Source organism: Aquila chrysaetos, chromosome 7 (assembly GCF_900496995.4).
Source record: "Aquila chrysaetos chrysaetos chromosome 7, bAquChr1.4, whole genome shotgun sequence".
NCBI lineage: Eukaryota > Metazoa > Chordata > Aves > Accipitriformes > Accipitridae > Aquila > Aquila chrysaetos.
In genome coordinates, this window is record NC_044010.1 from 11,685,949 (window position 1) to 11,710,729 (window position 24,781).

The window sequence follows — 24,781 nt, forward strand, 5'->3', positions numbered from 1 at the left end:
GCTAAAGTCCATTTTCGTTCCCTCACTAATTGCCAAAGGATTATATCTAGCCAAAGTATATCCACAGGTACTGTTTATACCAACCAGAGATTACTCTGTGCCTCACTAAAAAGTTCAGTCTGCCCTGATCTATCAGGTCAACTGTGTCAGGAACAGCATATGCAGCAGCAATTACAAAATAAGAAAATTACAAAAAAGTCTCTTTCCTTGAAACAATGGACTTTGTCATTAAGACATGCTAGTCTGACACCGGGAATAGAAGCTGAAGGATTTTCAGAGAATTGCTTGTCTGCCAGCTCCCTCTTTCCCGCACTGAAAGCTTTGAAGCTGTGTTAGTAGTGGGAGCAGTGACAATGAAGGAGAGGGAATTATTTGAGGTGGGCAGAGCCTGCCTTTCCATGTCTAAACTAAAACTTAAAAGTGCATGCCTGGAAATGAAAGGGACAACCAGCACACATGCTGAAAACATTAGGCACACCCTGCTAAAATCGGTTTCTTGAAGAACACTTAATGAGTAAGCAGAGATTAACACACAAAAATGCTGTATCATTTGCATTGTAGCTGGTTGATTGGAAGAAATGAGTCCCAGGAGAACGAGGAATAGATAACTACATTTGTCTCAGAAGCTCACTGGATAGCCTGGGCCAGGCAAGTTTTCTCTGAATCTTTTCAAGTTGAACTAATCTGCCTTGAAACCTGCTAGCTTGAAACTGCTGCTACTATTAGTCCAGAAAGGGAACTCTGAGAGAAATGTGTTGAAATTGTCAGTTTTGGTTCTGAGCAAAGACTGAAAGTAGCTTATCTATGCCAATAAGTTGCCTAGCAAAGGACTGGATCTGTCCTTTGCATTAGACTCCAATACAAGCAATATGTCTTTTTTTACAAGTCACGCAGCATTAGGACTCAATCAAGTTCAAGAGCTGATTTTACCATCCTCTAAAACTGGACGTCCTGAAGCATGTGTGTTTAGACAGAAAACGGCTCACAGCACTGAAGAGTACAGACGTGAATTCATTATCTTTCTAGTACAAGATCATATGATGTGTAACAGCACTACCAATCATTATGTCCAATGAAAATAATGGATTATAAGTGTTTCTGTCTCATTATCTCATGACAGGATTGTTATTAACACAACAGTCTTACAGAAAGACTCCTTGAGGACAGGCTGTATATATGCTTGATTCATTTTTCTTTTTTTTCCCCACTGCTTAGATTGCATAGCAAGCATTCTAGATGGAAGGGACCACTCAGTGATTGCTAAACCGTGGGCTTTATAGTTCTCTAAACTTGCATTAACACAAGTGAATATATACCACCAAATTTTTTTTTCGAACCCAGAAAAGCTGGCTGTTAAGATAGCATAACAGTTCACAGCGAGAACATGGTTTTCCAGAAAAAGGTTGGAAAGTGTCATCAAGTTACAAGACGGTAATGAGATCAGAGGTGTTTTTCAGCATGTATGGACATCCTGCTAATCTGATATGCCAGTGCCAGACTGTGCCTCCAGAAATAATTAACAATAGCAGTTGCACAGGTACTTCATCACTAGAAACATTGGAAAGTGATGAATCTATGCAAAGATTGCATAGGTAGAATAGAAAGATCATTACAATAGACAGATACATTAATAAGCTAGCAGTGTATTCTTAGTGTGTGAAGTTCAGTTATTCAGTTTCATCTCTTTACTGGGCTCAATGTCAGTGAAGAAAGTTTGAATAATTTCAAGGAAATCAGAGTTATGGTTTTTGTCAGTTGTTTTTATGTATTTTTTTAATTTTACAGCTTTTTTTTTTTTTTTAAATTACAGCTTTTAGAAACTACAGAATCATATTTTACTGTAAAGTGCCTAGCTGCAATTTTTCCTGCCAATCATATTGCATTGTCTTTGTTTCTAAGTGGAACAAGCACAGCCCCTACTGGGTATTCACTTCATTGACCAACAGAAAAACAATTAAAATTCTCAGCCCACAAATATTCATGCATGGACACTCATGCCACTTGAGCTCCAGCTGAAAGTTGAGAATGGACACAGACTACTTGAATTTTTACATACATATGCATAAATACCCATCTGAATTACCCAAATTCCCTTCCATGTTCTAGCCACTTTTTAGCAGTAGCCCACAGCCTTGTGGCCACACTTGGCCCACTTACACAGTAAATACTTTCTTCGAGCATGTTCAAAGGAGATCAAGTTGGTCAAAAAGCTTTGAAATTAACTTAAATTTGCAAAATGACTTAATGAAACACCCTTGTAAAAAGACCAGCCACCACCAGTGATTCTCTAGGCTACAACAGCTTCTGGACAGAGTTTCATTTTGTCCTATAAAGCTCCAGCTTGTTTGAATTAACCGCACAACTGACTTTTTCTTCCTCTGCATAGTATTATCATAGCTGTGAGAAAGAAATATCCTTCCCAAAGGAGCCTCAAGTTTTAAAAACTACATGGGAAGACTCAAGAATTTCTTCCTGCAAGATGATGTCAGTCATGGAAGTCATCCTTCTACACGTCATCTGATAAAACCCAAGTCTCATTCCTAACACCTTCTGTAAAGCCCAAGACCACCCATCAAAAGTAAGTATCGGTCAATAGTCAGCCTAAATCAGTAATGAGCATGACGGTAATCAGCTAACTCTTGAGACTAGGCTGCATGTATTTTTCTGGTTTAGAGGTTTGGACAAGCATTGTGGTCAATTTTTGAACCGGTATCCAGTAGAAAATTCAGCAGATAGAGACATTTCACATTGAAAGGTTAATGCTGATATGTCTGGGAAGGCAGCAGAGGAAAAGGGAGGCGTTACTCCTTGGTAATTCCAGAAATAGTTAAATAAGCTAGTTAAATACCAGGTATGGGACATAACATGCTACAGGAATACTCCCCTGAGCTTCTCCTCCAAAAAGGAGAGGGAGCATTCCTTTAGTGGAAACACATCCTCCTGAACACGTCGGAAAGAAATATGGTTTGGGAGGGTAAAAACTGAATCAAAAAAATAAGCTTGTGTCTCCTTCCAGGAGAGCAGATCGGCCATGGGAACAAGTGGGTTTGGCTGGCAAGAGCTCATCTCTGGCAGATGCAGCCTGGAGCCCGGGGCACATGTGAGTGCAGAACTGCTGAGGAGGAAAAGCATCTGTATGAGGCAGCTGGAAATGGGAAAGTAGAGGGTGACCTTTTAGATTTAGTTTCAATAGGTTTGCAGCAATTTCCTTACATTTCCTCAGAACTGACTTTTGTAGACATTTGTGCCAGTGTTCTCCCTTCTGGATGCTGCAGATGAATCCTTTCATTCAGAGTTCACTTGAACCTGGTTTGTGTGGAAAGTGATTGCTAGCTAGCAGGTGAGCGTCCAAGCATTTCACACAGAAGTGAACGGCGAGAGGGAGGGCAGGGAGGAGAAAAGATGAGATGTGGCATGTGCAGGTGGAGGGGAATGGGGGTCACAGGAAAGACTGTGATTCTGATCCTGTTTTCTGGGATTTGGAAACTCACACAGCCCCGAGACAGACACCTCGGGAAAGGAAGGAGCCTTTCCACAGCTGGGAAACGCTCAAAAGCTGCCCAGGAGCAAAGGAGAGGGTGACCAAGGGGGCTTGCTGAGGAAGGCCTTAAAAAAAAATAATATAAAATAGCTGTTTAAGTTAGAATAGTGGCTGTAGGGTGTTAAAAGCTGGAAAGTTATAGCTTAAGTGGTGAATGACCACACTAGCTGCTGTTTATCATTACTGAAAAATAATGATAAAAAAAAAAAAAAAGTCCTGCCTACCATGAATATAGGTCTGATAACATCTCTAGCATCTGGGCTCAAGGCTGAGCAGAATGAACTAATTCCAGCTTTCTCGCAGTCCCTGACACAGATTCACATACCTATACACATCTGCTTGTTTTTACTCTCCTCTGTCTTCACCCCAATAAAACCAGATGAACAACATTTGCTATTGAGCTCCCAGCAGTACCAAGTTCAGGTGTTAACAGTATCAACCATGCAGGGGAACAAGCAACCGCGGTGTTTGTCTGCCTGGGATAGCACTACAGCTATTAGTGCTATCAGTTAAACAAACACTTTTCCCTTTGCAACAATAGGAGGGCAGTGAATTGCCAAAGATAAGCCCTTCCCAGGGTGTTAATTCAGTCGAAGTCCAAGACTCTGAAGACAGATGTTATTCTTCAACTCTCTGCTTTCATTCCAAAGTAAATGGAAGACAGATCCAGGTTAACTACACTTCTTTCTCCTTAGACCAATACTTGGCTTGCATGGCTTGCAAAGTAAAAATAAAACCAAAAAACCTCACACACACACAAAACCCCAATGCTCCCCCCAAACTGCCTTAATAATCTATTATTGTACTGTCATTTGGCAACTGGTCATTTGACAATGACCAAACAGAAGAAACTAAACAGGAAAAATGACCAAATTAAAAGGCTTGGAAAAAATTTCTCTCTCAAAAAATGGCTGGATTTTTGACTAATCCCTTTTTCATCACAACCATTTCATAAATACCAGGCTTTCTCACATTCAAATTCCCCTTCATTTATTCTTTTTTAAGGTAGTGAAACAACCCTGGCCTTTGGCTTTTAATTTCACACCAGCTCGAAGCAAGACTCAAAGTTTCCTTTGACTGCAGCCCGTCCGCAGCTTGCCACAGTTCAACAGCTCCTTGACAGCAGGGTTGTGACTGTGCCCTTTAAAACCTTCACAGTTTAAAGACCTTGCACACAGAGCACTCTTTTCCAGGAAATAGGTTTGCACACTCCCCCTCCAAAAGCCTTCTTTCCTCCTACCTCCTGTGACTTGCATTAGTCTATGTGTTTTAATTTTTTTATTTTTTTTATTTTTTTTTTGTTTGGCTCAAGGCTAACATGGGGAAGTCTGAGCAATTTAGTCACCCAGAAGAGTGCTTACCTTTACATGAACAATGCTAACAGCGTGTCACTGTGCTGCTTCCTACCTTAAGTAGGATTAATGGGGGGAGGCAAGTCTGCTGAAAAGAGATCAGGGAGGAGACTCCAGCCTTTACCCAAAAAGGGCTCGGGCCGTGCTCTGGGATTACACACCTGGCTGCGGCCACTGCTGGAAATATCTGCCTTCCTGGCGGGAGGAAGGGAGAAGAAATGGAAAGTGCAAAGGAACCTAGCTCACCAGGGCTTTTAGGTATCATCATGGAAGAGAAAACTGTGCTGGGGGCATCACTCCTGCTTTCTGTTCCTGGCTTCCCTGCTGTCCCCCACCCAAAGGGCTCCAAGGACCCACGCGCAAGTCAGGAAAGCCTCCCTGAAGGCATCGGAGGTGCTGAACTTGGGTCCCAGGAGGCTGGAGTTTGGTGGAAGAGGGGTCATGCGCAGCATGCAAGTCTGTTCACATCGGGCTACTGCTCAAGTAGTAAAAATAATAAATAAATAATTTTTTAAGAAGGCCATTTTATAACTCTAGCAATTCCCTTCTTTGGAAATCTCTGACAACCCCCATTGCTTAGCTCCCAGAAAGCAACTCCAGCTCAAAAATCACTTCTTGAAAGAATGGTTAAGGCAGAGAGCAAACTCCCTATTTCTTCTTACACCTCCCACACAGAGATGTCAGAAAGGTACTGCCAAAACATTTTCTACGATGACTGGCAACTTGCTTGCATGCCAAAAAGAAAGGAACTTGTAAGAACATGCGAAAGTGTAATCTTGCCATTCCCTGCCTTTGAAAAGTTTTTAAAAAATGGTAACTACTTTTAACTGAGTTTGAAGAGGAGAGCTACTATATTGGGTCTTTTTTTTATTTTAATCTTAAGCAACTCACCCATATCTAGTCTTCTACCTACAACACGAACAAGAGTCAGAATATACCATGCACAGGTAAAATTTAATTAGCTAACACTTGCTCATTATCCTAGACTGCCATTTACATTCCCCATGCCCTGTTTAGGAAACGATGGTGTTTCTTCTGCAATTCAAGTGTTATTTACGTACAGTCCCATCATCACTTTGTCAAAAACTAATGTCTGAGGTGAAGAAAGAAGCCTGCGCTGCACTAATTGCTCATTGATACCCTAGTCAGGCTTACCAGCCTTTTTAAAAAACAGTTATAAAAGACACCATAGACCGGTATCTCTATCCTGCAAGAGCCATTTTAAGTATTTCCTCCTGTTGATAAGCAGGTTGCTCACAGAGAGAAGAAAGAGCAGCTGATATCCAAGCCTTAAATTATTTCTTTAAAAAAAAACCCCAACAAACCATTTCATATTTGAGGGCACAACTGTATTTCCTTAAATCATGTGCAGAGATAGGAAAGGTCTGTAATTTAGGAGTGATGGCAAAGTCAATGAGTCTTATGTCAACATCCTTTGTCCAAATCTAATTTGATAGTGATGAAAAGGTGTCACTTAGTGATCTCTCTACTTGAAATGAATTTATGGTAAGACACTTGATGGGCAGGTGCTTAAAATAGAAAAGCATTTCTTATACCTGTGGCAGCTTCAGCTGCACTTTTTCTGTAGATAAATAGAATACCAATGACATAGTTCAGACAAATAAATCAGCCCATACTGTTTTGAAGGGACCAGCTGATCAAACAAAAAAAACCAAAACCAAACTCAAAGAACTTCTTCCCCCCACCCTGCCTCTCTGCTGTCACAGTAGAAACTTCTGATACATAATTCCTCCAACAAACCACGTTCCCACCCCAGAAAAATAGCAAACTCTCTTCGCAGCACCTCACAGAAAGATGGTCTCAAGCAACAGCAGAGGAACATACAGAAAACTAACCTCAAATTATTCACGTTCCAGACTCTGACTCATGGTGTTTTGTTTCTTCTGAAAAGTCACTTCACCCTTTACCTTCCATCCAGCCCTTACATCTGTTCCTCAGCTCTGAGGATCTTTGCAGAAGCAGACACAAGTCCACTGCAGGCAGGAAGAGGCATTTCCCTGAGCTGTGACTTATCAAGGGTATGACTTCAGCAATATTTGTTTAGATGCATCTGTATAATAAAGCTACAGGTGATGAAAGTGAAGCAATACCGTTCTTGATGCAGGCTTACCCTTGGCTTTGGAGAATTTAGGAAGATGCTTTGACACAGCTGAAGAGCTGTAGAGCATGAGACAAAAGCAGGAAAGAGGCAAGGGAGATGAATCATCACCTGGTCTTGGTTTGCAGTCCCTCCAGCCTTGCTTAATTCCCCTGCAATGGTCACATTGGAGCATATGAAAACAGAATTAACCCTGTGACTAGCATTTCTCATCCTGCTCTGTGCAAATACCACCTCTCGAGTTACAGAAAACAGTGGAACTGAAATCAGCTTGAAGTTGAAGTATATTGAAGCTACTGATGCCGTACTGATAGCTAAAAAAATTCAAACAAGAAAAAAGCTCGTTGTAAGCCATTGGACCCAAGAATGGTCTTCATGACCCTTTTTTCTAGTCAGGAATGTTCTTTTTTAAGCTGAGTAATAGTTAATATTGAAGGAAGAGCTCCAGGGTATTAACTAGTCTGTGCTACCTTTCAAATGTTGGGGAAGAAAAAATATGGAGCATCCTTCCACACACAGCCAGCTGTGCTCATGTTATGTAGCTTATCTTTCTGGTCCTTTACACTGAAGACTGTTGGAGAGTAGCCACATGTGGAGGGCAGGCCTGACTGAAACCCACAGGAAATATCAGGTGTGCAAGTATATGAATAACAGGCAAAGTATTTGCTCTGACAGTGGCTGCTCTGTATTTGTTTTGTCTTCCCTACAGGATTTATTTTTTAAATGGTTTATTTTCAGGTTTGGCTTATATGTCTAACTGTGACCGGAGAATTCCAGCTCACAAATTTACATGTGCTTAGTATTTTTATGCTTTTCCACATAAGGCATCCTGTGGAGACAGAGAAAAAAGGGGAAAAAAAATGATGCCAAGCATGTTGCCTCTCTGAAGAGCTGCTTTAAGATCGTTATTTTTACCATGCAGATCCATGCCCTGTTAACCATCATAGTAGCAGACTGCCATGACTACAAATTTCTCCCGTATTTTTTTCTGGATTGCCAATTAACTGAGGCCACATTGCAGAGGGAAGGATGCTGTTGCTACTTGGCCACTCATGGCCCTCAGTAAACATCAGGAGGAAATCAGTCCCACCCAAACCCCACTGCCAAGTGTGTTTGTACAGGTGTCACCAATTAGGGCAGAATTTGGCCTGAAGAAGAGGCCCAGCTGTACATGCTGGAGAAAACTGGCAGGTGGGTTTTGGTGATCTCACAGGGATGTTTGTAAGGCTGGCTGCAGATAGGCTCAGGGTCAGGGGGAATGAGCTATTTATTTCTTTTCTTTGTGAACTGAACATTCCTAGTGCGTGTACTGGGTCTAGCTGGGATGGAGTTAATTTTCTTCATAGCAGCCCATATAGAGCTCTGGTTTGTGAAATACCTCTTTTTCAAGGTTGTGTTTCACCCTTTGCCCCTGCCCCCTCCCCTTCCCCAGAAGCTGTGCGTCACGGAGCTGTATCTCGTGTCTGTTCTACCTGGGTGAGGGCTTCTCTTCTCCGCAGCATTTCAGAGGGAATGGATGAGCCCATCAACTCATTTGCGGCAACTTTTTGTAAACAGTGAGGAATGTGTGGCCATATGGAGGGATGCACTAAGCTAACAGACTGGTGTGAATCCTCTTCTGGGAAGCCAATCTCTCTGTCAGGAAAAAGCAAAACAAAGGAACTCAGCAAACAGGCACCCAGGATTCTCCAGGTGATAAAAGCTCAGAATAAGCAGCACTACCTCACATATGCTGTGTGTAAGCATAAGGACAGTTACTTCAGCTTAGCTGGCATAGAGAACTTGAAGCGTGATAACCCACTAAGCTGCAGTTTGCTGTCTGTATCTGCTTTGGTTGTAAAGAAGGATTTCAGCTATGGAGAGCTTTCCCTGAGGTTTTGATGAGAGACTGTAGCTCTCAACCATGGGCAGCCCTGCTCATTTCAAGGAGCACTACCTCATGTGCCATCAGTGATGCTTTAGATAGTATTTTAAGTCTTTTCCCTTTTCTAGTGCTTATCAAAGGACTAAAAGATGACCGTGAAGATCTACAGGGGCACTTGATTAACAGGGGAGAAGAAGACAAAGGCTGCATAAATCAAGGAGAAAAAGTCTTTAAAGACAGGATGAGACTATAAAGTAACATGCTTACGTGAAAGGAGATGCCAATAGTTAACATTCCATTGAAGGAGCTCTGGCTTTAAAAGCTTGGAGGGCAGTGTGGAGACTTTCTAATATTTCAAAACCAGCTACTACAATGTAACATAATAATATTAAAAAACACACTGAAAGAAGGGAATTTTAAGCAAAGACACTCTTACCAGCAGCTATCCAACCTGTTTGAGTCAAACCTCGTGGTAAACCATCTAACACCACCAAAATCTGCAACTTCCATGTTATCTCATTTTTTTTCTCAACCGTGCCATTTTCACATTGGCCTGCAAATTATTTCTGTGACTCACAGACCGTGACCAGAAAGAGCTGTACAAATGCTTTTTAAAATAAATATTTGAGCAAACCACTTATCACATTAGTTTTTTCTGGTAAATGCTAAATTATCCTCATATTTATTATTTTGTTAATAATTGCACTACAATTAGCAAGTAATGGCATCTTCAGTTGCATAAATCCAATTTTCCAGCATTCTGTTGCTGGCTGTACAATTCCTAACTTCCCCCTCTGATAAAGCCTTTCCCTTTATTCAGCAGATGAAAAGTAAATCTTACAAGTTTACACATAAAAACTACAGTCTATTTTACTTTTAAAATTACAAGAAGTATTTCTTGGATTTTTTCCAACTGTCTGAATAAGATCTAAGACTCAGAGTTCAAAGGAAAAAAACCAAACAGATGCACCTAGGAGTTCAACCTAGTATTCTCTTACTTTTGTATCAGCATCCCAAAAAATTGTTCATTCCTCACAGCACACAATTGCAGCTTCTTAAGGTCATAAACTTGATTGTCTCATAAGGTACTTATATTTTCATGCACGGAAGACACAAGTGGACATACTTACTGACAATTCTACACTTACTGTTAGGAGTCACCCCCATGTACTTTAAGATACTCATGGCATATTTTGACATGAATACCAGGACCCAAATCTATCAGCTTCCAAAATCTGAAGCCTTCTCATCTTCATGCTGCGTGGCTTACTTCCTGTAGCTGTTCCTTTTTTAACATCAGCCTAATAAATCTTTATCCAGGCCAGGCAAACAACAGAAAAATATAATTTAAGGAACAATACTGCCTTGACCAGCAAAGGAGAGGGAGTGCAATGGATCTTAACGACCCTTTTCTGTGTCTGATTCTGAGTGCTGTGAAGTTATAATGCAAACATTGAACTGTCCTGAATTGAATGAAGTCAAGATAATTCAAGGACAAAAACTTGTTTGCAGCCAATATAGATATTTGAAGTCTTCTCAGCAGTTCTTTAAAAAACTCATTACAAGCTGAAATGGGTATTATTTCTTGTGGTGCTCCTACAATCCCTGAATTTCTTATTGTTTCATTATATGTGTTCTGAATACAGAGACGGGATCTCCCACAGAAAAACTACAGAACCATGTAGGACACAAGATATCCAAAAAAATTATTTGGTTAGTTTATTCACTAAAAAAATCACTCCTGCCTGAAATATTTAAATCTGCATATCAATCCAAACCAGGAACAGTACACAAAGGGCTTCGGTGAGTTCTGTAGCATTATGAGAAGACTGTTGCTACTTCTAATTCAAATCCAGTGTTAGTGCTTGACTTTTTAATTTGTTTGAAGATGATAGGTAAGCTAGAATATATGGTATGTGAACTCTTTTTTCTTTTTTTCATCCCTTATTATAGCTACAAATATCCCACTACAAAGTAAACTATCAAAGCTGCACTTTGAAATAAATTGCTGGGCTTTGTATTATGTATCTAAACAAAAAAAAACCCAACCCAAAAAACAACCAACCCAAAAAAGTATCTAGTAAGTAATTGAAAGCATAGTTTTGGATTACAAAATGATCTTGTCTTGCATTCTATAAATAGCAGGATTGCTTTAAAACAAAAAAGGTGACTAATTTTCTGTCTACCATGCGTGCATTCAGAACTTGCCATTACTGGTGTACTCAGGGAGGGTTTGTATGTTTCCTTTGGCCATATTGCTAAAGGGAAGACTATGGTTCAACTGAGAAAAATGACTGTGACTTGGGAGTCCAGTGAAAGAGAATGGGGACCCTTCTGCCCTGCAGAAGACTGGCTTTTGCATATCAGCTTAAACTAAGCTCTTAACAGGGACAGAATATTCTGTAGTAATCATTGCAAATTGCATGACATTATTAATACAAATGTTCTGCAAAGATAATGGCCAGTCCTGCTTATCTGCCATAGTAATTAAAAAGCTCTAATAAAATAATATTGAGATAAATTTCAATGCTTTGTGTGATGGAACTTCTCACAGAAACTCACTTTCTTACAGCTTTCGCTTCAAGTTGTTACTCCTTTTTGAAAGCTAATGCCATGTTAAATTTTAATAATATGGCTAATGCACATTGCTATGCTGCATTAATTATACATTTACAACTCCACAGAAGACACCCACAAAAGGGGCAAATACAGGAAAAATGACCCGCAACTGGAGCAAAATTAAAACAGTGCCTATCACAACAGCAGCATTTTCATTAGATATAACTATTCTTGTCCAGCATTTGTATGCATTAAATTATTGTCATGCTTCCTTAGCTCTCCTCCTTCCCTGGAGAGGTCCATGGATCTACCTGACACTCTTGTAGGACTTACCACTTCTACGGAATACTAAACAAAGATCTAAATAATTTCTTTCCCTTGGCATCCTAATTAGGACAGTATGAAGTTCTACGCTCTCAAGTCATAAAGCCTAAAGTCAGTGAAGAACCAGAATGAAGTTTGCTACATTCACGTGAGCAGTTACTTACCCCTTTTTTTTTTACATGGCTTTCTCATTCTGTGTCAGATTTAGTGCAAAACCCTGACATAACCAAATTTGTGCAAAGGTGTCAATAATTGGTCAGTAAGATTTTTGCTGGTAACAGGACTGTTTTGATACACATACTCCTTTGCCTAGAAGAATCCTGTTGCTAGTAAGCCTGGAAGCTTTAGTTTTGCTTGGCTGGTTCATGAGCAGAGTTGTGGCAGGGAACAGAAAGAGGCATTAGCATACACAGGGAGGATGAAGAAAGTATAGTCTCGATGCCAGCAACAAACTGCTGATACAGCTGATCTTAAATCTTCTTCCTAGGTGGGAGACTATAACAGAAAACAGCTGAGATTTTCACCTTGGAAATGCTAGTGAACTGGAAAGGATATTAGAAAAAGTTACAACACTAGAAAAATAATGCAGATTATACTTTGCTGATATGGAAATATACAATAACAGCAATTAAATTAGCGTGTGTCTCTACTGAAGTAGCCGATTTTTTTTCTCACTTGCAATATATTACCTAACCAAAGACATCACAGTTAGGGAGAGAAAGGGCATTTTAAAGAAAATTATATTTGGCCAGCGACCAGCTACAAGATAGGCTATTGCCCTAATTCCTGGTGTGAACCTATACACACATGCAGTTTGCCATCTTCAGGTTTGATTTAGAAATTAATGCCAACACAACTCTGTTCTCTATGAATCAGATCTGCTCTTTGAATTAGGTCAAAAATACAGAATATTGAATGAAGAACTCAAGTGTTACTATGAAACTTATTTATGAACTTGCAGTGAGCCCTACTTATAAAAGAACCAGAAAAGTTCAAAATGTTGAGAACACAACTCTTAAATTTTGTGCATGTGTTTTTGAAGGTGTGGAGCAAGCTAGTTCCACAGTTCCAAAATTGGGGTATATTAAGGACCATGACACTAGAAAAACTACTCAATTCATAAACAAGTTTTCAGTTTAAAATAATGTTGCAGTGGCATGCTGTAAGCAGTGATATGATTTTAGGTCAGGAAAGAGCAGCTGAAGTTTTCTTCCCAACAAGAATTTTTTCATCCTCAAATGTTTGTAAGCTGCAAAGGGTTTTTAATTCATATGAACCTAAGACTTTGCACAGCTTTTCAGTTTGATGGGGAGCATTAAGAGGGATAAGCATTATGTGCATCCACAGCTCAGAATAGTCTGTATACAGGTACCCAGGCCAGTCACTAGCAATACTTAGAACAGAGAGTGAAGCCCCTCTCTACCAAACTTATTTAAAGACTGCTGATTTCCCGGGCTACACCTGCTACTGTGCCTGTCTCTTTTTCAAGTGAAAATTCCATTATGGACTGATAATTCTTTACCAATAGCACTAATACTGGAGTATTCCAGGGAAAAAAGTTCGCGAGGTTTTAAAAACAACTCTTATCAGCAATTTATAATAATTAAAAAATTGAGAAGTTCCTGACCAGCCCTAGTTATAGGGACAATTTGCAAATACAAGAACTATCCTCTGGGAAACAGAAGATGTGAAGATCAATCAGCATAAGCAGATAGTGGATTATGGGGTTTTTTTGACTCATATGAACCTGGAATGGATCTTCTGGATCAAGAAATCCAGTTCCCAGGCATGCACGTGAAAGCACTGACAATCAATTAGGTTCAGCATGTAGATCTGAAGCCTATTCACAAAAGTGAACAGAAGGCTCTATGTTCATAGAATCATAGAATGATTTGGGTTGGAAGGGACCTTAAAGATCACCTAGTTCCAACCCCTGTGCCATGGGCAGGGGCACCTTCCACTAGACCAGGTTGCTCAAAGCCCCATCCAACCTGGCCCTGAACACTTCCAGGGACGGGGCATCCACAACCTCTCTGGGCAACCTGTTCCAATGCCTCACCACCCTTGCAGTGAAGAACTTCTTCCTTACATCTAATCTAAATCTCTAAATCTAAACCCTCTTTCAGTTTAAAGCCATTACCCCGTGTCCTATCACTACATGCCCTTGTAAAAATCCCTCTCCGGCTTTCCTGTAGGCCCCATTTAGGTACTGGAAGGCTGCTATAAGGTCTCCCCAGAGCCTTCTCTTCTCCAGGCTGAGCAACCCCAACTCTCTCAGCCTATCCTCATAGGGGAGGTACTCCAGCCCCTGATCATCTTCGTGGCCCTCCTCTGGACCCACTCGAGCAGGTCCATGTCTTTCTTATGCTGAGGACCCCAGAGCTGGACGCAGTACTGCAGGTGGGGTCTCACCAGAGCAGAGCAGAGGGGCAGAATCACCTCCCTTGACCAACTAGCCGCACTTCTCTTGGTCCAGCCCAGGATGCGACTGGCTTTCTGGGCTGCGAGAGCACATTGCTGAATCATATTCCACCATCAAACCCTTCACAGGAAGATGGGCAAGAACTCAGAATTCAGATGAAACACAAAATTTCACTTTGATGCTGAGTAGCAGATATAACTCAGCTCTTAACTGACTTCATTTTCATTGGCAGCATTTTTTCGGTGGTGCAGATAGGCCTACAGTGCATTACAAGATAAACACATTCTTGAATTTCTACCGTCGTTGACCTCTCATAATTCTGATTACTGCCTGAACTGTACCTTTGCAAAATCTAATTGGTGTAAAGATTCAATAATGACTTACCATACCAAACTTTCTTGCATTCCTTCTCCCAACATTTCATCTCCATACAATCTCACTGAAGTTCTTCCCCAAGGCAAACTAGTACTCTACATACATAAAAACACAACCTACAACTGAAGAAACTGCTGATTTTCTATGGTTTTTGTATTTCAGACTAGCCTTGCACTCTTCATGTATTTACCCAGAGGTGTATTTTACCTGCTGAGTGTGTTCTTCCCTACATCCCCAGCATGAGAAGACTAATCACATTAGATACAATGCATGCACTCTCTTCTACTTTGTCATTATTCTGCTGACAGATAACAGTGAACAATAGCTGAGAGATCCTCAAAGGCTTCCATTAAGTGCTGATCAAATGCTGGCCTCATTTTTCACATAGATGAGTGTATTTGTGGTAAATAAGAAATAGAAGTAACACAAATTGAATATGGATAAGCTGGAAATATTCCCTGATATGATCAAACCCAGCTGTATTTAAAAGGAAACGATGCAGGCCTTATCGGCTTTGATTTTGAGACAGAGGAGCAGTTTTCATCTACGTGTCTCAGAAAGTTCATTAACTGTACCATAGGGTTATGCACACAAGTCCCTGTGCTCAGACTTGAAAGGGCATGGATAACCAACCTCTTGAAATATGTACGCTAATATGTATGTAATGAAATATGTACACATCTGTTGCCATGCTGGCTGCGTCGTTGCTATCCTCTTTGAAAGCCATCACGGCACACACATCACAGTCACTGCCTGACTTCAGCACACTGGTCTGGGCTTGGTTTTATGTGTGGACTTCTCCTGCTCAAGCACTTTGGGAACTTTGGAGAATAAGATTTGAACAGACTGTCCCTCATCAGACAGTGACTTTAAGGGCAAGCAGTACCTTTAGGCACCAATGGAACAAGGTTTACTGATAGTCTGTTTAAAGGACTGGCAATTGCTCACAGGGATTAAAAAGAAAAACCAAGAAGAAAATAAAAGTGGGTATAGCAGAAGAAACATGGATTATTTTCAGACTATTAAACTCCACAAAATAAAATGCGTGGGTCCTGACTGCTCTGCATTTGGAACCCAGGATAAATGTATTTAAAAAGTAAGGGGCAATGACGTGGAACAAAATTGCTGTCTTTTGGGCTCCCGTTGTGTGAAACAGTCCCAGTGCTCCAATCGCCCTTGAAAGACTCAGAGCTTTCCTTCCCTCCAGAACATCTGGGACAGGCGCATTGGTTTAAGAAACATGTCATTATTGCCAATTTCAGTTGAAACACATTTTACTTCCAATCCCCAATAGTAAGGGGAAGGAGATGGGTTCACAGAAAACAGGTTTGTGATGGAAAATTAAAAGGAAGTAATTTTGGAGGGGCAGGAAAGAGGAAGACAATTCATGAAGAATACTCCAGGAATAGCTCTACACAAGATGCCTTCTTGAGATTAATGAATTTGTTGTACATGCTCGTAATTATTTCCATTCACATGGAACAGGTCCAGCTGCTTTCAGCATCCACAAATGAGAAGCAGAAGGAAGCAGAAGAAAAAACAACCATATTTTGTTATGTCCAACAGTTAAAATCACTGGATAGCAAATAAATTATGCTAAGCGCAATTAAACACAGAATTAACTGTAATCATTTGTAACATAACACAACAAGACAGCTGAGATAAATGAGGAAGGGCTTGCATTACATCGTATTGAGAAACTGAATGATACGTTGCCAAGATACATGTTTGCAGAAATATGAACCTGAGGTCAAATAACTGATTGGCTTTTAGCGGTACGTGTATTTATCTACGCCTTGTTTGTGGCTGTTTCTAATCCCTTCCCCTGGTTTTGTGTGTGCTGGAAAAACTCCTACTCGTGTAATAACTACTATTTGAGCCTTACTAGGGGCAGGAATGCTAGAGCAAATCCGGGCTCAGGGGGCTGATGTTTAGTTATTACTGAGTGGGTTCGACTTGCCCCGTACCGGGTGAGAGATGGCACGGTGACAAATAGCAGCTGACGCTCTGCTTTAGATCACTCTCATCTTTAGAGCACTGCTAATGACAGCAAAACAAGAGAGAAATATTTCCCCAAAGTAAATTCAGTCAGGGCATGCCTGCAACAGTACCTTGCGGGCAGATGCAAGCTTGGTCTGCGTGTGCTCCAGAGCATTGTGCAAACAACTCTAATCCGAGAGCCGCATGTCCTGATTAAAGCAGTCTGCGGGCTGGACTGATATACGCTTGGAGCCTCAACAGGTCTTAAAAGCTTGGGCCTGTGACGACAATAATACAGGCACTCAGGTTTGGTCAGCTTGACGTGCAAGCACAGCAAACGCACGTAAGCCTGAAAGGTACCATTTAGACTTTCTCAATTACAGCTACATTAGCTTTCTAAGGTTCAGGTGCTTGCACTTGTTAAAAAAACCTCCTTCATCTGTTGCTATAACAACTCTCTTGCCTTTCTGCTCAGCAACAGCGTTGGCCCAGACTTTAGTCTTGTTATTTCCTTTATTGCATTCTGTGCTGTCTTTCAAAGATATTTTAACTTGCCACAGTGGAAAAGCAAACTATCACCTTTCATTGGACAATCATAAGTCTCAGCCATGGAAGAGGACCAGAGCGTGCCCCAGCTCCCTTGGAAGAACTGGGCCCAGGTTTCCATTGTATGGTGGGGATGATCGTCAAAAAACTACAGAGCTGGGTTACTGCCGTAGTGTGCATCCAAATCTAGAAGCTGCGGAGTACTCCTGGGAGCTATAATAAATAGACATAGAGTCTGTGCACCTAACATGCCAAAAAAATTATATGGATAATCTCTAACATCAATGAGTTTAAAAGCTAGCCGGCATGATACTTTTGCTTTGCCTTCTTAGGTTGCAGTCGTTCCTGCTTGACGCAAGAAAAAAAGACACCAGCTTTCAGGACAAAGGTCTTGAACATGATCGTGCCATGGGTGATCCCTGAGGATGTAATAGAGCATCTCTGGGTTAGGAGGAGACAGGGAATCTGAGACCAATTACATCCACACCAGGCCCACAGCCGTCAGCCTGTGGGATGTTCCTCTCAGGGTGAAACAACACGCAGAGGAACCACCTTCCATCTTTACTGCTTCATTAAGTCTCTGCCAAGGACCTGTTGTTCCTGTAGCAAATGGAAGCACTCTTCAGGCTCCAGCTTTCAGCAGCATTTTACTTTCTGTCTCAGAGACATAGAAGTGCGTTCGCTATTTCAAAATACACCTATGTCACAGGCTTTCCATAATCTTTGAAGGATGGGCCAAATTTAAAAAAATGATTTCTAGCTCCTGAAATGAAGACAGGCAGAAAATTTCCATAACAGATGAATGGATGGAACAGCAGATCTGAAGGAGATGAGACAAGCAGGGCCACAATGTAATAGTTTCCTTAAGGATGCAGATTTGGCCCTTGCCTATAGATTTCACTGGAAACCTGGTTCAAAATAAGGAAGCCTAAATCTATTTGGTTTCTCCCTGCTCTCTTTTCTCCTAAAGAGTAGCTGACAGGTGGAGACTAAGCCAAGAGAACACAGTCCCTGCATTAACCATTAATGGAGACAAATGCCAGGTGTAGATGTCAACTGCAATTTTTCATTCCCTGCTGACAGCAGAAGGTTCTACAGAGGAATGCTGAAATGTTAAGGTAGAAAATGCACTCATGGCTCCTCCAGTCCCTTTGTGACTTTTTAAAAAGCTTTTTGTTTTCAAAAAGCGATTTCTCTTCCATTACTCCATGTAGCTTTGTCACAGCTGATCTTCATTAAAACTGAAGACACTATAAAGGAAGACACAATTTTATAGTAAAGGTAATTGTTCTGTAGTCTGATCCATTACAAGTGCCAGCATGCAAAATAATGTCGTGCACTCACCCATGCTGTGTAGCGTTAGACATTGACACAAACAGCAGTGTATTTCCCAGTTTGTTTTGATTTAGGGATTACAGTGAAATCATCTTCTGCTAGAGGCATTTTTCTACAAAGCAGTCATGAGCAGGGTCACAGCTAGAACCAAGACTTCAGAGGAGATCCTGGAAATCTTTCACGGTTTAGCATGAAGGTGAGACCGGTGTTTCACTTTGTTGACTTCTTCAAGAGCACGCTTTGCTGGAATGATCTTTTTCATTTTTATTTATGTTTTTGTGAGTCAATATGATTCCACTTTTGTGGAGTGAAGGGGACCCTGAACTCACAGGCAGTCAAATGGGGCGTTGCATTAATGGTCTCTACAACTGTGTAAATCTGAGAAGGTTGCTGTGATGCTCCAATTCTGTATGCTGACCAATCTCCTAATGAAGGGAAGACAGAGCAATTTAAGACCACCAAAGTTCTCTCAACAGTTGTCTTTTAGCATTATAACTCCTTCTGCATGAAAGCCTCAGTTATGGTTTCCCTCAGCTGTAAGTCTGTCTGCCTGAAACCCACTGACTGTCATTCTAAAATGGCCGATTAACAGAGTATCTGTTCTAAATCAACAACCAGTAATGGAAGGCATGTGCTCATTTAATGGGTATTGTTTGCCTGGGATATGTCTGTCCATTTAGTAGTTGATAATAAAACGCAATGTTCAATGGCCTGAGACATTTCACGGTGAAATGTACTTGCTCAGAGGCTGTGAGAGTGGGGGAGCCAGGGGAAGGTATTATGCCCTTAATGAGTTTAATAGAGGCAGTCGTGTTTAGGAGATGGCACCTGATCTGTCAAAAGTTATATTAGTCTTTCCAAAGGGGGTAGGTGTTAAGTAATCGTTTCCTGGAAAAAAGGGCTAGATTCTTTCTTTATTGGATTAGTGCATACTTAATGGGGAAGGAAAGGAGAGGCAGATTTGAATGTAAGTGGAAACCCAAGGGACTCCAGGGAACTAGATAAAAAGTCTAATGCAATTGACTTGGAAGGTCCTGCACCTACTGGTTCTCATGAGCACACAGGAAAATAGTGCCTTCCTGAGCATTTGAGCCAAAAAAGCAGTATGAACAGCTTGGCTAATATAGAAGGGGACTTTTTTGTTTGGTTTTAGCATGAACAGATTAGCAGAACAGCTTCCTATTTACACCATACGCATCTTTTGCCAATATTTTAAATGATGATCTCTATTCTGGACATTGTAAACAAACTCATATTTGCATTCATCTGAGCTTGACCTGAGTTAAGGGTGACTCCTGGGTACTTTAATAGCAAGGCACTCCTCATAGCGTTATGATGATCCTTTAAATGGGAATACCTGAACACTAGCAAGCAGTTTCTTGAGGGCCTCCAAGGGGTAGCAAGCTGTGACTCCCCTGAACTTGTGCATGTTGCTCTTTGCACAGATATTACCATATTTTTGTTGAGGGTAGAGAGAAGGACACATAATGAGTATTCCAGCAGAGCTCTACCAAAGGTTATTATTGACAGGTCATGTGCAATGACTGTGAAGAAGGAATGTCAGGGAAATGATGTTGATTCTTCATCCAGCTTTGCTTTTAGTAAATTCACCGGGTCTGCAACCAAACACGTTAACTCTTTCAGCTCTACTATTGAAGCTCAGGCAAGGAATACTATAGCTGTGGATGCTATAGGCAACATTAATATAAAAATAATGTAATTTTGGCAGAAAATTTGTCACAGATGTGTACCAAGTAGAAATGACATATATGTTGTTAGTAAACAGCATTATCTCAGCTTCTGAGAAGCAATTACACCCACATACATATCTACTTTTAAATTCCATAGTCATTTAGAATGATCTGCTTATAAGCCTTGAGTTGAAGAAGTAAGTATACGTGAGAAGGAGGAAGGAAAAGAGACAGTTGTTCTCATGAGAGATAAGCTTGATTACGACTTCATGGGAGTGAAAAAGGACTAAGATCTTCAATAGCATTGTCTTCATTTTGTAAAAATAAATATTTATAAAACTAATTAAGCAATGAGGTAGGCCAGGATTTTATGATGGCATCTTGCCCTTGACTAATACAATTTCAATTTATCTCAAATTGTAGCTGCCTATGTGAAAAGATTAATTTAGCTGTAGCATTGATGTAGTAGATTGAGCTGACCAAATTCAAGTCACACTCGAAATACATAGTTCCCTATGTATATTTGGTGAGCAAGGACAGCTTAGTAAAACGAGTCTGAATAGAAATAATTGCGTCTTGCCTGCAGACAGCTCATAGTCTCCAAAGCATTGCAGATTTGAAATTTTCTGCTTTGTTCATCAGAATTCAGAATGGCTACCAAGTATCCACCCAAGAGTTACAGATACTGTCTGTAAATGACAGGTCAATTAAGAAGGCAGCATGAATTCCTAGAAATTCTGGAGAGCAAGGGGTGAACAGTATACATTACAAAGATATTGTGAAAGTGACTTCATTTTTGAAACAGAAAATCAGAATGGAGGACAAAGAGGTGGGAAAGTGCAGAAAAATAAAGACTGAGCTATACTGCCCTCATTAAATACTTACCTCCTACTGGAGCTGAAAACCTGTCAAATTCAGAAAAAAAAAAAAAATTCAAAACTAGGAGAAAATGTGTAAGTTGGAAGCAGCATCTAAAAGTTACTCATCATCTGTTTTTGTGCAGGGAGAGAGGATTTATTAAGTTACAGTGATGGGACCACAAGAAGAGAGAAAGCACAGGGCTGTGAAGAATCTACTGAACAGCTTGAAAGAAACAGCACAGATGGATCTAGAGTTCACTTGCATCCAGATGACAGCTTCAGAAAAACGTGGTACACTGGCTGTAGAAATTGGCTATTGCCCTCCCATCACAGAGGTAAGCATTATTGCTATCTCTTTTTTCATCACTAGTACCAAAAGAGGTAAAGCAATTCACTTCCTGGGTTCAGACTGGGCCAAAGAAAAAGATTATCCAGATGCATGCAATTTGAATGGAGTGAAGTATTTCTGGCAAATAAAACCTTCCAAAATATGCAGGTTTGAGCAGACCAAAATGTTACATGAATTTAACTAAATTCCAAAGAATATTTTCCAAACAGGATAAGTGGGGGGAGAAAAATTAAAGAAAAAACCTCAATTTTAAAATCATTGTTTTGAATGAAGTGCTATGGTTGGTAGTTTTGTGTTTAGAAATAAGATTTTTCAATTTTGTTACAGAGGTCAAATAATATTTTTGGAAAATAGGATAAACAACGTAAACTAAACCTTAGAACTTTATATACAGAGTGAAGCACTGTTTCTAGTCAAACAATATGTTTGGACTTGTTTTAATAATTCAGCCTCACCTTTTTTTGCACTTCCAAACCAAATTTAGTTGTGAAATACTGTGATTTAAGAAAACCAAAACAAAACGAACTGGAATGAGCTTCAGAGTCAGCCCTTGTGTAGCTCCAAGTCCGAATGAGGAAAGGCAGACTACAGAGTGTCAACAGCCGCTGGAAAAACTCTGCAAGCAGAATTAAGGAAACTGCTTATGTACCTCTCCAAAACTGAGGTACAGGGACAAGCCTTGGTGTATAGCAGTGCTCTCTGCGTCTTCATCAGCCTGAGGAGGGAACCAGTGCCTTCAGAGTTGGTGAAGTTTTGCCACTGCCTTGACCAGCAAGCGAGTAACTTACCTCATACACACTGTGAGGACACCTGCTGTGCATGTCCAACACGTAAGTAGGGTTAAGTAAAATAAAAAGCTGTTTCAACTTGTTTCTCCTGTAGCATCAAGAGTGGTCCAAAGCCACAGATCAAAGCTGGTAGATCTGGTAAGAACCCACAGGCAGGGGCTGGGCCACCTCAGAAATACAGGTTTGTCATTTTTCACTTTTCAGTCTATAAAATGGAAACAAAACCACTTGAGTTTTATCAAAGTAACACGCGGTCTTGATTTCAAGGCACTGAAAGGCACTACGGTAACCATATAAGACACTATAGTAACCACAGGCCCTATAAGAGCCATATAAATACCAAGACATGAGTAAATATAAAGGTACCGAGTTGGCCAGTGTTGTGGTTTAACCCCAGCCAGCAATTAAGCACCATGCAGCCGCTCACTCACTTCTCCCCCCCGCAGTGAGATGGGGGAAAGAATTGGGGAAAAAAAAAGTAAAACTCACAGGTTGAGATAAAGATAGCTTAATAAGACAGAAAGGAAGAAAATTATAATGATAATAAAATGACAATAATAATAATAATAATAATAATAATAATAATAATAATAATAATAATAATAATAATAATAAATTGGAATATACAAAGTAAATTATGCACAATGCAATTGCTCACCACTCACAGACTGATGCCCAGTTACTCCCTAAGCAGCGATCCCCCCGCCAGGCCAACTCCCTCCAGTTTATATACTGGGCATGATGTCACATGGTATGGAATACCCCTTTGGCCACTTTAGGTCAGGTGTCCTGACTGTGTCCCCTCCAAACTGCTTGTGCCCCTCCAGCCGCCTTGTTGGCTGGGCATCAGAAGCTGAAAAATCCTTGATTTCAGACTAAACATTACTGAGCAGCACCTGAAAACATCAGTGTTATCAACATTCTTCTCATACTAAATCTAAAACATAACACTATACCAGCTACTGGAAAGAAAATTAACTCTATCCCAGCTGAAACCAGGACACCAGAGTATGGCTCTTCTGCTACATGAAAGAAAAGGAATTCTTTTAACATGGGCATAACTAATACACTGTTGAATTATTAACCCATATGAGTGTGCCAAAGTGATTAGTTCATTATTAAGGTTTCCATCCTTGCAAAATTGTATAAAATATTTCAATAAAATAATTTTGTACTTTCAATCTAACTTATTAAAGAATAGCTTATAACACTAGTTATGTAGTAATGGAAGAATAATCAGGTATGGTCACAAAAAATCCAGAATAGAGGAACAAGAAATGCTCCATGTGTGGCATTCTTATCACAAGCTCAGTTTCCTGAGGAACAGACGGTAAGGGTCTGACTGAAAATGTTCACAAATCTAGTGTGGAAATATCTCTACCTGCCTCAGTTATACCATCTATACGCAGTAATACTGTTCAATTAAAGTATCACAGTCTCTTATTTAGGAATATAAACTTTGACTGAATAATCCTATTTCTGGCAAAAGGCAGACCAAGAATAGTATGCTTTTGCAATAAACAAAAATAATAACAAAATCAAAACATCCAAAGCAACGCAACACCTTTGAGATGGTTTAATTAAACTGGATCCAACTGGGATTAATTTGTTCCCTGTCATCAGCTCAGGTAGGAGCTCTAAAGACAGGCAATATGTCAGACCTAATTGTGCCTTATTTAATGTGAAAATGGCAATAGACTCTCCAGGGGTCACCAGAGTAGTAAAACAACCTTTTAATTACTTCAGTAGTCTCGTTTCACCATTGCTTGGGGAAATACCCTACCACTGTTCCTTGGCTGTTGTCTCAGTATAACACCTGTCCCGCGCGGCACTGACAGAACCACACCGAAATATCTACCCTCAGAGTTTTATGCATCCCTGTGAAACACCCCGTGTTGGCTGCTGTCAAAGAGAAGATAGTACTTTAAAGTGAGCACACCTTCTTGAATAATAGTACAGGCCAAGAAGATTCCTAGGGAGACGAAAAGAAGAAATAAGAGAACTGTCATCCCACCTTCCTGACAGCTTCTTCCTGAAGCAGTGCTGGTGAGGAAAAGGTATCCAGATCTTCCACTAACTGGCACCCAACCCTAATGTCATAAGCTTCAGGTCACTCACCTGATGTCACAGGCATAGGGTGCCGTGGCTCAGTTTCTCCCACTGTTCATTGCATGTATGGGGCCAGAAAAGGTGAGGTGACAACAGAGCTGCCACCATAGCAATGGGGCTTCTGGAAAGGAGAAGAGCCCAGGACTCACCTGAGCAGCAAGAAGGTCCCATTTATTGGCATTTCTCCAGGCTCTAAGGAGTCAAGCTTAATGAGAGGCAACGGAAACGGACACAGGGCGAGAAGGGAACCTAGCAGAACGAGAAAACGCCAGGTTTGTCACGTATGGCGGCAACTGCAAGATGATTTCCAGAGGTTGAGAAGTCCTTATTCTTATCAAAACATTATTTCCAGAGTGGGGAGAGCACACTAGGACATTTCACATGTGGGGCAGTGGTGTATGCTCTAGGACTCTCCTGCCCACTTGTGAGGTACTGTCACACTGTAGTAGATTGACTCAGGTTTTAAGAACAACATATGGGAATTTCAGAGACGAGTCAATAAAAACTAAGTATAGACTTTGGGATTTGAACACACCAGCAGTAGCACTTATGTACAGCTATCTCGCA

At 40.6% G+C, this 24,781-nt stretch overlaps 1 long non-coding RNA gene across 2 annotated transcripts; it reads right to left on the reverse strand.

Annotated features, from left to right (window-relative positions):
• Positions 1-16,162: 16,162 nt before the first annotated feature.
• Positions 16,163-22,200, reverse strand: LOC115344021. Of its 2 annotated transcripts, XR_005932858.1 has the most exons (4): positions 22,106-22,200; positions 20,994-21,013; positions 18,427-18,842; positions 16,163-18,332 (listed from the first exon to the last, which is right to left on the reverse strand). It is a non-coding gene; the product is annotated as an uncharacterized LOC115344021 (long non-coding RNA). The 2 variants fall into 2 exon arrangements; XR_003924380.2 differs by lacking the exon at positions 22,106-22,200 and having other exon boundaries at positions 20,994-21,959.
• Between the last annotated feature and the right edge of the window lie 2,581 nt (positions 22,201-24,781).